The 17,971-nt window shown below is 33.9% G+C and overlaps 1 non-coding gene across 1 annotated transcript; it reads left to right on the top strand.

The window, feature by feature from the left end:
• Positions 1–13,815: 13,815 nt before the first annotated feature.
• Positions 13,816–13,888, top strand: TRNAT-CGU (transfer RNA threonine (anticodon CGU)). The gene has a single exon. It is a non-coding gene; the product is annotated as a tRNA-Thr (tRNA).
• Positions 13,889–17,971: the final 4,083 nt, after the last annotated feature.

The raw sequence follows: 17,971 nt of genomic DNA, 5'->3' as shown, positions 1-17,971 counted from the left end.
TAATAATAATAATTCGAAGGATAGCATCGTTATTTTATCTCAATATTACACATACATAAATGATACAGTGCTACTGAATTACATATATTTTGTTATTGCATTCTGGAATATGAAGCGAAATAATAAACAATGATTCTGTCCTCTGCTTCTTCTTGCATTTGACCACGTTGATTAAGAGATGATAGCTGGAAGGTTGTTATCATGATGGCAACTGTAAATTCAATTTTGTAATAATGATGTTTTGCCTGAAGTTGTATTTATTTTACCCATGAACAAATTAGATCAAAGGATGCTACCTGTATCACATATTTTTAATTAAAACTAACTACATATGACATTATACTTTTTACAGAACTTGTACCATCATAAAAACAACAAACAAAATTGTATATTGGTAAATGAAAATGTATTATTTTGTACATCATTCTATTGAATTATCTCTTATTACTTTTGTTTTTTAAATTGTTCACAACAAAGGGAATACAAGAAGAACAAGAGGAGAGAGGGAGAACTAAAGAAAGGCAAGCAGAAAAAAGAAAATAGATGGAGAACAAGGGGAATGGAAGGAGGAATAGGGGAACAGAAGAAGAACTAGGAGAATACAAGTAGAACAAGGAAGGGATTTGCATTTTTATGTGATGGTCAATTTCCCAAGTTACTGCAATACCTAGTGAGGATAAATCGTTGTTCTATATAAGAAAGAAGAGTTATATAGCCGATTATATGCAGAGGTGAAGATGTTGGAAGCGGTGGCTGGCTGTCTAAAAACATACAAAAACAAAAATGAAGTTATCACATGGAAATTTGAAGATATTTAATATAAATGACAACTTAAGAGATAATCAAGATTGGAATTATGACTAGGCACCGAGTTTTTATGTAATATCAAGGTGTGAAATATGTACATATTTATGTAAGGAAAATAAGCTGAATATGAACCAAAATATGTAAAATCATTAAAATATTTAATACAATATCTGCGCTGGTTTGTATTGTTAAGCCTAGATATTTGTAGTCTGATACAAGTTTTAATTTTCTGTTCTCCATGACGATTTCTACTGTTTCTGGTGCTCTTCCGCCGTTTCTGAGTACCATCATTTCTGTCTTGTCCACATTTATACCAAATTTCTTTCAATTGCACCATTTTACCATGATATTTATTGTTTCTTGTAACTTTGTAAGGCCTTCAGACCCTACTACTATGTCGTCCGCTTATGGGTATGAGATTATTCCGTTCTTTCTTTTTACAATACAAAGTAGTTGTATGAGAAAGTTTGCCTTTTGTTCACTCATATTTACAGTGGGCGGTAAGGGGTGAGTGCCTCTTTTACTTCCTGGAACTAAGATGTTATGTTTCCTCCCGAAATATACCCTTTCTCGGGTAGGTAAAAAGGCTTTTCTAAATCTGTGTATTTCAAATTGTAAACTTCCCCAGCAGAAGTTTTATTTTTCCTTTTAAAGAAGTGAAAATGAATAAAACCCCAAAATATGTGGATTTATGTAATACCAAGCCATAATATGTAATGTGGGGTAAATATGTAAAAATAGGCTATGTAGTATCAAATTTTAATATATTAATGCTAATTACAAGATTCAGAAAGATTTGTTATTTATATACAGTTAGGTTGAAAGGAATAGCCTATAATATGTAATTACATAAAAATCCGGTTCCTAATTATGACCATATAAAAGGAATGGAAGATCACCTAATCCGGAAAAGTTGCTAAATTACAAACTAACCAGTAATAGGCAATAAGGACGTTCACTGAAGAATTGGAAAGATCAGTTCTATTTACTTCGAGCTCGGAAGAAGTCAATAAGCCTAAATTCCCTTGTCGTCGTCGTCGTCGTCGTTGAGGACGATGATGGTGATGATGAAACAAATACTGTTATATTTTAAAATGTATTTTATCTGACCATGATATTTCCTGTATTCCAATTAAAGCTTTACACTAGCCTATAGGGGAATTTAAATTGAAGTTTGTGTTTAAGTTTGTAGCACTGTTACTGTGTTCCGAAATACTTTGTCACAGGATTTAACTTCTCTTGTATAGAAGAAATACTAAAGTTATGTATATGTAGATGAATGGATTCTTACCATATGATTCTAAAGAAAAAGTTCAACTTGGTTTTGTAACATTAAGAAAGTTTGGCCGTAAAGTGTAAGAAATATAGTACCAGAACCAGAAGTAAAAGGGTGGCATAGAGGTGAGGGTAATGAAAGCCCCATGTAAGGGAGAAGGAGGAAATTTTAAATGCAAATCAAGGTACGAGATGCTTAAACAAGTTAAGGAAAATTTTTACATATTTGAAGTAAAGATTGTGGAAGGGATGTAGTGGGTTAAAGTTCGAGAACTCGAAGAAGACGTTTTATATTCATGCAAGGTTGAGTCAAATGCCGCCTGTGTACAGATAAGGGGATTTGATTTTACTAGAATATTTTAAAAATAGCAGAAGTCAAAAATGTTAATCCACTTTCCTTAAAAAGTATAGCATCTTCTGAGTGATTCGAATGCAAGAGATAGAGCAAGAGATGGAAAAGAAGAGAGAGAGAGAGAGGAGAAAAATTGTGACTTAGTTTCAAGCTAATAAGAAATTCACAGTCAGAATTGGGTGAAGGAAATACAGAAAGTTTTTAGCTTAATATAACTGTTAATTTTCATTCCAGATCCGTGTTACTCGAAGTCAGTTATGGATTATAAATTCATTTTTGCTTTAAAATTTCCAGGATTAAGTGTATTTGCTAAAACTGGCACTAAAATTTCTGAGTATGGTGATGTTAATAGAATGTCGCTATATATTCTTTAAAATTAAGTTTACTTATTACTTGTATTATATCATATGTGCGAGTAGACGCTGCCAGCTCCATATTTTTCTATTGTTATTATCTTTTAGAGCTCCTTGCTTATGATCTCTAGGACTTGTATTCTTAACACTCCATGAAATATTGTACAGCATGATTCAGGGATTTTGGCCCCTGCAAAAAGTACGTAGATAGACCATACATGGGCACAATTTTCGGTTACGTGAGACACTCGATTTGAAATAGTTTGTTTACTAGGAGAGAAAACTGCAGAGTAGGATGGGAAATATAAACTGCTGTGACCTGTGTCACCTTATCGTAATTGCTAAGGCGGTCAGTGGCGAATTATTAGGAAAGCGCTTGGTTAACGTGAGAGGCTCGAAAACTTTTATTCAGTTTGGAAAATTAATTCGCCGGCTTTAATCATAAACCTCTTTACTATTTCTCCATCATTGAATTGATTTAAATCACAGGCGAGAAATTGCATAACTAGCCAATAATATTCCATCACGTTGTCTACGTTTATTTTCTTGAATATTCTGGCGTTTCTCAAGATTACTTAATAGATTTGCACATTCATATTTGTTTTCTACGCACATTTGATATATTTTTTTTTATAAATTTCTTTTGGAAATAATACGTACAAACAACATTTAATTCCTCGCAGGCTACCTTTTAATGCAGCGTGTCTAAGGTATAATGTCGTATTTAGTATTACTATGCAAATGTTAAGATCATAAATTTTCTTCGGAATAGTACGAAAAATAACATTTAATTTGTCTTACCTTCTAATTCAGCATGTTCTTTATGACATAAGGAGTAATGTCTTTTTATATTAAATTTATTAATGCCTAATAGGATTTTCGAGCATAACATACATCGTATGTTCTCCCCTTCTAAACAGCAAAAAAAAAAACTCTTCCTCCCATTTCTCATGAAATAATCGTTTCCTAACGCGTACACACTGCTTTGATAATGCCATTATGCCACCACTAATATTGCTTATGAAACTGATATACAACCTGCCCACCCTAGGAGCTACGTGAGGGAGGAACGGGGACTGTGAAGATGTCACTCAGAGCGATAAGCTCTGTGAAGGTCAGTGAGGCACAAATTCTCAAGTGAGGCACGATGCCCATCTCTGAGATAAACTAAGAGCGAGTTACTCATCACTATTGGCGGGCTGGGTCACACAGGTCAGGCCGCGCAGTCATAACACCTAACACTTCCTTCTTATCATGTCGCGGTACACTCCATTCATTCATTCATTCATTCATTCATTCATTCATTCATTCATTCATTCATTATATTCCATAGATCTTACATGAGCAATGAAGCTTTAATGTGTGGAACAAGTCAAAATTTTACAATATTACAATTATAATTTTTACAAATGTTTACAAATTTTACAATTTTTACAGTTTTACAATTTTGTAATTTTCACAATTTTTTACAATTTTCTGCAATTTTTTTACAATATTTTGGCGAGATGTAGACTAGTGAGATGAGGTGAGGTCCGAGGATTCGCCAAAAGATAACCCGGCATTTGCCTTTTGGTTGGGTAAAACCTCGGAAAAAACCCAACCAGGTAATCAGATCAAAGGGATGAGATGAAGTGATGCCGAGGACTCGACATGGACCATCCGGCTTCAGTCCCACGGCTGGGACTTAAAACATAATATTCTTCCACACGTTCTGTTACTAACTTCTACTTCTGTTGACTAAACACTGTCATGATGACTTATATTTTCTTGACATGAGTGTCCCTCAGCTACGAGCATAGATATTTTATTATTCCTCTTTCCTCTTCCCCTCCTACGCATATTTGTTATTAAATTTCTTTATTATGAGTTTATGACGCATCACACAGCTCGGTCACTAGCCAAGCAATCAAGGACAGGGGCCATTAACGCTGAATCGAGCTGTAAACGAGTGAAAATTCCACAAGAAAAGTAGTTTGTAAAAATATAGTTTATTACATAGTGTGTCATACAACATTTCTGCTTAATTATAGAGTAAAATTTTCTTTGTGTGAAACACTTCTTAATAATTCTACTTTTCAATGAGAACATACGTATCCGATTGGAGGCTCATCTGTTGCTCGGTTACATGGAGTTCGCTGCAATAGCTAGCGCTAACAATGATCACATACAGAACATCGCTAACTTTACACGCTGCCATCAGCCAGTCTGAAAATAGCGGTAACTAAGGATATTTCTGTGTAAAGTGAAACTACAATGTTTTCTAATCAACGATCCGTTTTACACAGCCATGCTAAGCGTATTCGTTATGTCAGCGTTTCTCAAACTATGGTCCGCGGACAACCTGTGGTCCTCGAGATCTGCCCTTGTGGTCCTTCAATAAAGACTGAAGAAAAAATAAAATTACAACGAATTGCGTAATCACACTGTAGCTTAAAATCTCAGAGTTTGGAAACGACACATGGCAATCGAATTTCACTTTTTCTCACAGTACAGACATTTCCTGGTGTTGTGGAAGAGAAGGCCTGATGGCCTTAACTACACCAGAATAAATAAATAAATATAAATAAATAAATAAATAATAAATAAATACATTTTATGAAATTTTTTACCCTACCAGTTTATCGACTTCCCACTCTACTCTCAGCAACAAAAGAGAGATTTAAAGCACTATATACGTGATGTTTCTCGACATATTTTCCCTGCACATCTGGCGCCGAGCCTGTAATCCAGCCAGGGACCACCCGAATTCGTAACAGAGGACCGAAGTACCGAACCTTAATTCAGTTTTATAATATAAGTATACTGGTATTCAAATATGTATGAAAATGATAAATTTGCTTTCGAAGGGAACAAGAGTAAGATGGTCCGCGGAACTGTTCTGACTTTAAAAAGTGGTCCCCACTACAAAAAAGTTTGAGAAACGCTGGATTATGTCATAAAATATTGTGACATGGAAAAAGCGGAGGTGAATCAGCGGTTCCTTCAAAACAAGCCACAAACCGTTATTTTGTAGTTGGTAATCACAAAATTGTAAAATAAACATATTGTATTTGGAAAATTAAAATATTATTTGCAACAATCCTCCACTGTTGTGAGTACAAATTTATTACATTTAGCGACATTTCTCCAATGTTGGTAACCTTGGGTATCAGCGAGTTGTAAGTCAAGACGTATGACGTCACACGGTATGATTCCGCCCGTTATCAATACGCATGTTCCCTTTGTGGAGGGTGACAGTTAAGCTTATGAAACCAAAATTTATGTTTAATAACATTATATTTGCATATTTTGACTTTTTTTTATAAATGCATAAAATTTCATGGTGTTTATATTATTGTGGCATATTTTCGCTTTTAAGCTCATTAAAGCTGATTTTATGTTGTATAAAAATGCATAGTTTGGATTTTTAAAATAAAAGCATCATATTCTATCTTTGAAGGCTGGTATTGAGTGAAATTATTATAATTATTTTTACCAGAAAAATATTGAAAGTTTCGCGGCACATCTAGCGAATCTTAGCTCTCAACAGTAAATCGTCGCTTTACAAGAAAAACACATTAAGTGAAAAATATTATTTCTAAAAAACAGGTGTTTGAAAGTTATTAACAAAACTGAATCCTCATATTGTTACTAATAATTTGTTTCTCCTTATTTTGTGTATTTCATTTTCCAGTTCTAAGTTTCTACACATATATTATGTATAGTGTATATTCCTTTTTCTCAAAAACAATATACAGGATATATATATATATATATATATATATATATATATATATATAATTTATTTGTCTAATGGCTAGTACATGATATTTACTATTATTGACTGAGGGAAAGACAAGAAAGTGGTAAACAAAACTATGGATTAAGTAATTAAAAACATACGGGCTCTGGCTTCCCAGTAGCGGTCGACTTCCTTGGAGGATTTCAGAGCAAGGCATTTTGCAAGATGTTGTCTATCCATGTCTTCATGTTGATGGCATAAAATGCACGATGCTGATGGAAGGATGCCAAGACGATTGAGGTGTTTACCCAGGATGTCATGTTCAGTGTTAAGACGAAAGCTTGCAACTGCCAGTCTTCTGGGTTCAGGAGGTATATCCTTCAGTAATTTCCTACGTTGTTGCGAAATGTTTATGTCCAATTCTTGTTGGTGATTATTTTTTTGTAGTTGCTTGATATATTGTTTTATTGAGTTAATATTAATATATATATATATATATATATATATATATATATATATATATATATACTGTATTTCTTTCACGTGTTAAAATTAGGTACCTTGTTAATTAGTTTCACCCTGTTGTAGATTATCTTCAGAACTGAGTGTTTCTGGTTTTCGCCTAGTCAACAAGAAGGTACCTAAGAAAGAAATAGCCACCGGCGTGGCTCAGTCGGTTAAGGCGCTTGCCTGCCGGTCTGAAGTTGTGCTTGGGCGCGGATTCGATCTCCGCTTGGGCTAATTACCTGGTTGAGTTTTTTCCGAGGTTTTCCCCAACCGTAAGGTGATTGCCAGGTAATCTACGACGAATCCTCGGCCTCATCTCGCTATCACCAATCTCATAGACACTAAATAACCTCGTAGTTGATAAATAACCGACTAAAAAGACAAGAGAAAAAAAATACAGTTTATATTCCAAAGTGATATAGTGTTAAAAGTTGTTTAATCAAGATGTGCATTATTTTTTACTTAATGTGTTCTTCTGCTTGTAAACCGACGAAATATAAGTTTTATCTCATCTAGTTTGACCCATAATATCATTACATTAATTGCTTATTATTATTAGTATTATTATTATTATTATTATTATTATTATTATTATTATTATTAATTAATTAATTTATTTATTCATGTATTTATTTATTAGTCATATCAAGAAATATAAAATTCTTTTAGTGCAAATTTATTGGCAAATTACAAGGTTTTTAAAGGTATACTTGCATGCATATTTAGTAGGTTTTTAGGGCATGAACTTCCTAGCCCTATGTTTTAAAAGTATCAATATCCATAGGCCTAGTCCACACCTGTGGAGTAACGGTTAGTGCGTCTGGCTGCGAAACCAGGTGGCCCGGGTTCGATTCCCGGTCGGGGCAAGTTACATGGTTGAGGTTTTTTCCGGGGTTTTCCCTCAACCCTATATGAGCAAATGCTGGGTAACTTTAGGTGCTGAACCCCGGACTCATTTCACCGGCATTATCACCTTCATCTTATTCAGACTTAAATAACCTAAGATGTTGATAAAGCGTCGTAAAATAACCTACTAAAATTAAAAAAAATCCATAGGCCTGTTCAGGGTCGAATTTGGGTCTCAAATTTTGAGAGAAAGCTCTTGAAACTATGTTCTATTAAATGAGACAAAAAGCTTTGTGTTTTTTTTTTTACCATTTTGACCGGCTTCCCCCCTTAATATGTTATATCTTCAATTATTTTTCCTTAATCATAATTATTTTGCTGTTGGGAAACCGTACACTTTCTACCATAACTTAATAAAATTCAGTAATATCAACATTAATCTAAACACGGTTAATATGCACTCGGTGATCAAATGATTATGACCATCTGCGTAATACTGCGTCAGAGCCCTTTAGCCCTTAGAACGTCATGTACCCGTCGTGACGTGGATTCTAGAAGGTGTCCGTAGACCTCTGAAGTGATGTTCAACCATGCTGTTTGTATGGCTGTCCACAGTGCAGGTATAGACGATGTTGGTGTAGCTAGCTCTGGAACCTGACATCAAACAAACATCCCACAAGCACTCAATAGAGCTGAGATCTGGGGAGTTTGTGGGCTAGTCCGTGTGGCGGAAAGCCTCACTGTTTCGGAAATGGACTCACCAAAGTATAGCGCCTCCGCAATTTGCCCTTTGGCAGACCGAAGACAAATCTGCGGCCTTACCCGTGACGCTCGTACAACTGGCAACCATTACAGATACACTTTTGTACTCATTAATTACGACAACAGAGCATTTTCAACCATTTGTGTCAATGTCAAGTCTTATGCAAATCTGGCTTTCAGGTAGTAGCTCCCTGTAAAGCAGGTTCGAATAATTTCAAGGAAAAATTGTTCCAGGGCCGGGTATCGATCCCGGGACCCTTCGCTCAGCGCACGAATGCTCTTCCGACTGAGCTACCCCAGGAACTATAGTTTTCATTTTTTTATTTATTTATTTTATTCCATAGATCTCTTACATGAGCAATGAAGCTTTAAGATGTGGAACAAGTCAAAATTTTACAATATTACAATTATAATTTTTACAAATTTTTACAGTTTTACAATTTAGTAATTTTTTTACAATTTTGTGCAGTTTTTTACAACATTTTGGCGAGATGTATTGAGATGACGTGAGATCCGAGGATTCGCCAAAATATTACCCGGCATTTGCCTTTTGGTTGGGAAAACCTCGGAAAAACCCAACCAGGTAATCAAATCAAAGGGGTTGATCCTGAGGACTCGCCATAGACTATCCGGCTTCAGTCCCACGACTGGGGAAAACCTCGGAAGAAACCAAAAACCAAAGGGGGATCCAACCCAAGCCCGAACGCAGCTCCGGATCAGCAGTCCAGCGAGTCAGCCGGCTGAGCTACATCGATGGCTCTACTAAAAATATACAATACATAGCCAATCAGATTATTAAATTTACAAACGCAAACGATCATTCATAAGTTGAGCTATATGTATAATACAAAACAAATAAGTTAATTAAATTTAAGGCATAAACAATTCAACCAGTTGTGATATACAGAAATTGATAATACATATCATGCAAACTACTTCAAATTACAAACACAATCAATTTATCAACAGAGCTATACAGATTACTATTCAATTTAAAGCATATACAATTCATCGGCCAAACTATACAAATATATACAACACAAAGTAAGCAGAATAATTTAATTTACAAGCATACTTTCATTAAGCTATACAAATTTGTGCAATTAATATCAAGTAGATTAATTCAATTTATAATCATAAACAATTCATCAGTTGAGCTATACAGACTACTATACAATTTACAGCATATCGTCGCTTAAGAACCAATACCGCGTAACTGACAAAATGTAAATTTTACAGGAGAAGGAAAAAACTGAATAAAAACCATAAAAATAACGGAATAGTCTTGAAAAGTGATGTATGGCTATGAAATAGCTTAACTAATTTATAACTAAGTGAAAATGGATGATCATGGCTGTAGACATTTGGCCATGTCACTTACGCGGTATTGGAACTCTGCCGTTGACTACATTTTGTTAGTTACGCGGTATTGTGAGGCAACTTTAGCAGCTTCAGGATACATGTTGACAAGCGTTTTCTTTGCGTGAAAACTGCCTTCTGGAAATATTATTCGTGCTCTTATATGTGTCAATGTGTTATCTGAATTGTTGTCCTACAGCCTGACTTGAGGTCAAGGTCGGTAGGCTGTAGCTTGAATCAGCACTAGATTACGTTCCAGACAATGATTGCTGCATTCTTAGTCAATCAAATGCTGAAACTATGGGAAAGGAAAAACGAAGACATAGTTCAATGTTTATTGTTATAATAATAATAATAATAATAATAATAATAATAATAATAATAATAATAATAATCTGTTACTAGGTACTTTATTTTCACACTACGTATTTGAATAGATAAGTAGAATTGTTGCTAAAACGTTGCTCACAAGTATAATTTTATAATAAAATAATTAATAATAATAATAATAATATTATTATTAGTATTATTATTATTATTATTATTATTATTATTATTATTATTATTATTATTATTATTGACAATGGACTTGACTGACTTGCGAATAATGAAAAGAAAATCATATAAAAATATAATAATGATGATAACTTTTCAGGCACAATATTCGTTAAACAGAATAAATAATTATAGGGCTATGCTGAAATCACAAAAAGTAATCCTTGAGTAACCCTAGTGTGGAATACTATCATAAAAACTATGGCACAATCGGTTCTACATACAGTAATGTGACGGTAATTTAGACAGGCTACTGATGCTTTTTTCTGTGCTTTAGCACGAGAACATGACTTCTTTTTACTGAAGGGACGCCATCAGTACTATTAGCTAACCAATATCGCACAGTTCATTCTTTAATTCCCAATGTACACAGAAACATCATTTTGCAAACCTGAATATTTTTTTCTCATCAACTTTTAGATTGTAGACAAATGTTCTCTTTCTTCTAGATTCAAAATTTGTACTGCCAGGTCTTTTAGTAGGAGTGAAATTCACAAGATTTGATACGTGAACGGCCCTCTGTCCCCAAGTCATAGTTTTCCAGAATGCCTGAAAGATGTGTCTTCTCTCATTAGAAATTAAATTACAGCCTCTTACTTTCGAATTTTGGCACATTTTATAACTACACTCTGGCCCCAAATTCCTTGCATCTCTTTCTGTATCATGTGTCACTTTGCCATCTTTCGACCTCTTGTAGCTAAGATAAGCTTCCTCTTCCATTCCAAGTTTTCTATTTTTCATTTTCTTCCACTAAACCTTGTGTGGCTTTGAACTTATTTTTCTCTTTTCTGTCAAATTTCCATGAAACGCTTGAAGATTCTTCTCTTTACCTTTTTTCTGACGAATGTAAAAATGTAGAATAAGTAGCACTCACAAATTCTTCGGGGTCGTCTACATCTGAAGACGCTTCCGAAATTTAGTGTAGATCCTTCATTGACGAGGTATTGTCTTCAGTTTCTGTCCTATCCTATTTCTAGCGATATTATTTTAATAGTGTTGCTTTAAATCATACCAGACTGCATAATGTGATCATAACCTTACCGGTAACACTGGACGGACAATGCCTGATCTGCAGCAACCCATTTTCAGAAGGACGGTTTTCTTTTGCATTTGAATTATCAGGCAGTACACCTACGAATAAGATGAGGTTACTAGTGTTTATAAATGTGATATAAATTGATTAAAAAACATGTGTGGTAAATATTAAATCAATTTAGATCTTCCTCCTACCGGAGGAAATGGAAGGGACCAAGCTTAGGGCCATTGAATGTAGCGCAAATTATTTTAGCGGCCCATTCATGATTATTTATATTAGGCTACTTAAATTAAGTTTGCTGTTATGATTCCGTAACTGAAGAAAAATAAATCTTTAATAACTGTGATACTTCTTATGCCATACCTTTGTTAATGTTCAAAGAAGTTTCTCCCGTCTTGAATGCAGAACATAGCACAGATAGGATTTCGTTCTCGCTAAACTGACCGTCGTCTGATTCATTGTCCATTTCTGTAGGCCTATATAATAATAAAATATTAAATGTACTATATTTAAGTGAATGAACTTGCAATAAGATTCTGCGGGAATTCAGCTCAACTAACATTCAATTGATATTAGTGAAATAATTCTATTATATTCACCTTTTAAATAATTGAAACTGAACACTTCTTTAATCTTCTCAGAATATCACACACTCTTGATACAATTTTACAAGGCAGTAACGAGAACCAGCTTCCGTACTGAGGGCGCGCAGGGAGTAGACATAACAGCCTATCTGTTGTCAGATACGCGGTATTTCCTACAGACTTCTCGTGACTTCAGATACGCGGTATTGTACCCCCCTCCTTCGTACGCAGGCCATTCATGCAATCAAATTTCCGCGCTTGTCTATGCATGCAGATGACAGTGGAGGTACCATCTATGCAAAAAAACAGTTTTGACCAAAAATGTCAGTTACGCGGTATTGGTTCTTACGCGACGATATACAATTCATCAATTGAGCTATATAGACTACCATTCGATTTACAGTAGGCCTATATACAATTCAACAGTAGATCTACACAGACTAGTAATCATTTTAAAAGCATATAGAATTCATCAGCCAAACTATACAAACATATATAATCAAATTAGTTCAATTCACAAACTTATTTTTCGTTAAGCTATACAAAATTATACAATTCATATTAAGTAGATTAATTCAATTTATAAGCTTAAACAATTCATCAGTTGACCTATACAGTATACTATTCAATTTACAGCACATACAATTCATCAGTTATGCAAAACAAAAATATACAATGCATGGTAAACAGATTAAGTCAATATAAAAACTTATTTTAGTTGAGCTATATAAAAATTGTACATGTCATTTAAGTAGAATAATTCAATTCACAAGCATAAACAATTCATCAGTTGTGTAGAAGGCATGAGTATGTAGAAATTTGGTTAATTATTTTCTAAACCTTTTCTCGTGGTTCTTCAAATCTTTAAGATAATTAGGCAGTGCATTGTAGACTGTTATACATGAATAGCGAACTCCTTTTTTAAAACAGCTTAGAATAACAGAGGGTAGATGAAGATCTGATTTATGTCTTGTATTAAAATGATGAGTGTCTTGATTACCGAGCGGGCTAGCGGAGTGGTAGAGGGCTGGCCTCGCATTCGGGAGGTTCGGGGTTCGATCCCAGTGGCCGGCAAACCTAACTGAGGTTTTCCATGGTTTCCTCAGTTATTTCCATGTTTTTGTGCATAAAAGGACATCATGTAAAAATATTTTCCGAAACTTAGAAATCTTGACTTTACCTTGTGAATACATTCTTTCTCTAATGATGCTGTATATAAGAACCAAGATAAATTCAGTACTAATCAAGACCTTTCTTTCTTTCTTTCTTTCTTTCTTTCTTTCTTTCTTTCTTTCTTTCTTTCTTTCTTTCTTTCTTTCTTTCTTTCTTTCTTTCTTTCTTTCAGTTTAACCTCTCCCTACTAGGTACATTTACACGACCCACGCCACCCGGACCTTACAGGGCCGCGACCTGTAGGGAGAGGAATTACTATGGATCACATATATACTTTTTTGTCCACACAAAGACCTGGAGGGCCTCCCCGGATGAGGGATCAGCTCAATGCCAGGGCCACCTCCGATACAACACAAACATTTAAGACATTACACATCATTCACTCACACATACGAAAGGATGAAGGGAAGGATCGCCGTCCATGGCCGGACTTTCAAGAGGGAAACATTGAAGGAGGAATTTTCGATCCGTCGCTGTGGATTGAATTCGGCGTAGCTCAGTGGTGAGAGCGCTTGGTACGTAGGACCAAGGACCCGGGTTCGATCCCCGGCGCCGGAGCGAATTTTTCTCCTCAAATATTAATTGTTAATATTAATTAGCCAATCATCAAAAATATAATATACAATATATTAGGATTGTCGCTGGTTCAGTAACCTGAACACAAGTTTCAGCGTCACATTGTTGACAAGTAACTGCATCTGTTAGCACATGAAGGACTAATAGATGCTATAGAGTTAATGAGAATAAATAAATAAATAAATAAATAAATAAATAAGTAAATAATTAAATAAATAAATACATACATAAATAAATAAATAAATAGATAAATAAAGAAATAGATAAATAAATACATTGATAGATAAATAAATAAATAAATAAATAAATAAATAAATAAATAAATAAATAAATAAATAAATAAATATCGGGTCTTATGAACCATTTCGTTCTCACATTAGTAATGATTCAAAACCAACACAAGACATTCACAATTAGGGGACTCCCTCTTCATGTTGTCAACATGGTACGAAACAGCTCCTCAAGATGTCACTGGTCCTACTATACGCCTTGAGCCCATTGAATTAGTAGCATAAATTCTATCATCTGACCCACAGCATGAGTATCATATTCTTAGAGCAATAAAAATGTTGGAAATCCTGCAAATCGAAGTCGCGTGTTCGAATCTTGCTCACGCTATGTTCTAAATTTAACGCCTACAGCGCTGTTAAGTCTTAAAACAAGATGTGAAAGGATTGAAGCCAATAAAACGTTTATCTCACGTCAAATTCATCTTAACGTCTATTACAAAACGAATTGGTGAGATATAGTTGAACATTAAGCGATGTATATCCGTCACGACTTAACAATAGCCGAGATGTTACCGCTATTTGTATTGGTAGTAAATTGTCAAAGATTAGCTTGTTAAAACGCTAAAAGAGATTTCTCTTCATCCCCGTCTTCTCGAGTCACCATCATCAGTCGCAGATTACATCCCGTCTTGGCTTAGCAAACAGACAACCTACTTTGCATATCGAGTGGTGTAGCTCCCTCCAGTCAAGAGGCACTAATTTACCGCCCACGGCGTTCGTGAGAGAACTCCAAGAGGCATCAGTTACTTGAGATACTGTACAGTACGTTCAAGACGACAAAATCTTGCACGTGGGGTTCTCGAGGGAATCCGTGCTTTCCTTTTACCTGTATATAAATAGGATCAGTTTTACAACAGTATGCTCTTTCTGTTTTTCACCAACAGACGGGAGATAAAAGAAAACAAGAGAGATTATTATTATTATTATTATTATTATTATTATTATTATTATTATTATTATTATTATTATTATTATTATTATTATTACATTGTCGCATAGGTAATGTTTGTTTTTTAAATTTGATGTTTTGTAACGTTTTAATAATTTTATTTTAGCTGGGCAATACAATTTACAGGACACTATGATTAATATTAGACACCGGATTTTTATGTAATTACATATTTTTTCTTAGTAGGCTATGTATCGTAAAAACATAAAAAATATTGACGGATTACGCTATTTAATTTCAATACTACATATTTTTAAATAATACGCAAAATATTACATATTTTTACATAAAATCTGTATACATCTACAGACAGACAAAGCCACAAACAAACACACAAAAAGGAAAAGAAACAAACACAAGGAAATAAATCAGTAATTAATAAATAGTGTAAATTACAATACTACAATAAATTATAGTAAAATCAAAATTATTTACTATAGCTACTTGCTTCACGAATCTCTGCATATTACAACGAGTGACTGTGAACATTTTAAGTGCTTTAAATTAAAAATGTCTCCTTCTTTCTGATAAAATAAGTTTTATTCTTTCCTAATGAAGTACTCGCTACCAAGTTATTCTATTAGGACACCGATATCCAAGCGCCAAGCGTTGTTTTGTTTTGGCATGTTCGCTGAATAGCTGACCTGAACTGTGTACGCCGCGCTATACACGAATTTGAAAACATAAATACAGGCCTATACTTGTATATCAGGGCTATAGCTAACCTCGGTACATCAATCGTTTTTAAAGTGTAGTGTGAAAGCTGGGATAGTAAAAATTCCTATTTCAAACCTATATTTTAATAAATCCAAATTATAAATAAAATTTCATTTACCAAAAATATAATATTCAATTAATAGCCATTAACAGATAAACATTCAATTGGTTTGTAAATATGAAACATGGAGGGCCAAAGCCTACCAACCGACTGTTGGCCTCGCATCCACATGCTTCAGCAGAAGTGAACGATCATCTAACCAGACTAACAATTCCAACAAGGTTATAACGTGGCTTATTTTGCAGTCGCTAGATGGCAGCATTATAGTGAAAATGATGAAAGTTGCTATCTTGAAAGTGCATTAAGGGGTTAGGTATAGCTTACAGCAGTAAAATTTTTGGAAATATTCAACATTTTTTTCCTCCAGAATAATGAAAATTGGTATGTGTAAAAGACTATCCTTCTGCTTTATGAAAAAAATATTTTTACGATTTAAAATAATTATTTATATTCTTTCTTTTCAAAATTCAATATGTTGGCAGTTTACTGTGCAGTGATGAAGCTTTTCCCTCATAACTCATAAACTTGTTAACTTTTTCATGCTCTCTCTCTCTTTATTTTATTGTTGAAACTCATGTTTACAATATCATTCTCTTTCAACTACATTCCTCAATAAATAATATATTTGTTTTTATTTTGTGTTAAAATAAAGTACTGACATTTGATCACTTTTTAAATAAATTTATTTTTTATCAGACAATCTATCAAAGTTAGAGAAGTGTTCTTACATCATATTGTAGATATGACATGCATAAATACACACAAAATATTTGATCACAGAATGTTGGATAGTTTTTTAGTTATGTAGAAAACGCTTCATCACTGCACAGTGAACTGAATTTTGAAAACAAAAATGTAAATAATTTTTATTTAAATCGTAAAACTATTTTTCTCATACAGCAGAAGGACAGTGTTTTACACATACTAATTTTATTATTGTACAATATAAAATAATGGAGGAAAAAATTTTGAATATTTCCGAAATTTTACTGCTGTAAGCTGTACCTAACCCCTTAAACTGATGAAATGTTATATGTGGTCATGGAGCTATAGTAAGAATAATATGTATACTGTATTTATTTACACTGCAAGTGGGCAAGCACCCGGTGGCAGTGGTATACACAATATAAACCATACACAATAGAATTACAATGCACAATACAATTATACAATACAAATACAATTATACAATACACAATACAATAAGAATACACAATGCAATTGAACACAATAATTACAATTAATAATAATACATAAAAGAACCTAATTAATAAGTGAACCTAATTTTACAATACAACCTACATATGTATAGGCCCTACATAAGTTGCACATTGGTACCGATAATAGTCTTTCACTTTACTCTCATCTCACTCAATGTAGTGGCACTATGACACATTTCACTGACACTTTAGGACACATTTCACTGACCCTCTATAACACATTCCACTGACACTATAGAACATATTTCATTGACACTATAAATTATCACTGATCGGAACTATTCACTGCACTGTAAAACCATAACTTCACTGACTCACCACGCTTCACTGATACAACAGCTCAAATAAGACAAATACTTACACCCTTATGCATACTTATAAACAGAACTATATTTAAGCTAAACATTTCTAGTCTAAGACTCTCTTGCACGCTATTTTTAAATAATTTACTATTCAAACCAAGGAAGTAACTCGTCAGGCTAAATCAATAGCCTACATGTCACCTTAAAAAATTAAGTGTTAAATGTCACCTTAATTTTAATTTACACTTTATATACAACTTTTTAAGTTATTCTTGGATCTCCTTAAGGAAGAACAGCCCTCAAAGACCGCTGCAGGTAATATAATACATATAATATTATAGTGGTGGTGGTGGTGGTGGTGGTAGTAGTAGTAGTAGTAGTAGTAGTAGTAGTAGTAGTAGTAGTAGTTTTTATTTATTTTATTGGGTTATTTTACGACGCTGTATCAACATCTAGGTTATTTAGCGTTTGAATGATATGAAGGTGATAATGCCGGTGAAATGAGTCCGGGGTCCAACACCGAAAG

This window comes from Periplaneta americana, chromosome 12, assembly GCF_040183065.1.
Source record: "Periplaneta americana isolate PAMFEO1 chromosome 12, P.americana_PAMFEO1_priV1, whole genome shotgun sequence".
NCBI lineage: Eukaryota > Metazoa > Arthropoda > Insecta > Blattodea > Blattidae > Periplaneta > Periplaneta americana.
This window is presented reverse-complemented; position numbering and strand designations above follow the sequence as displayed.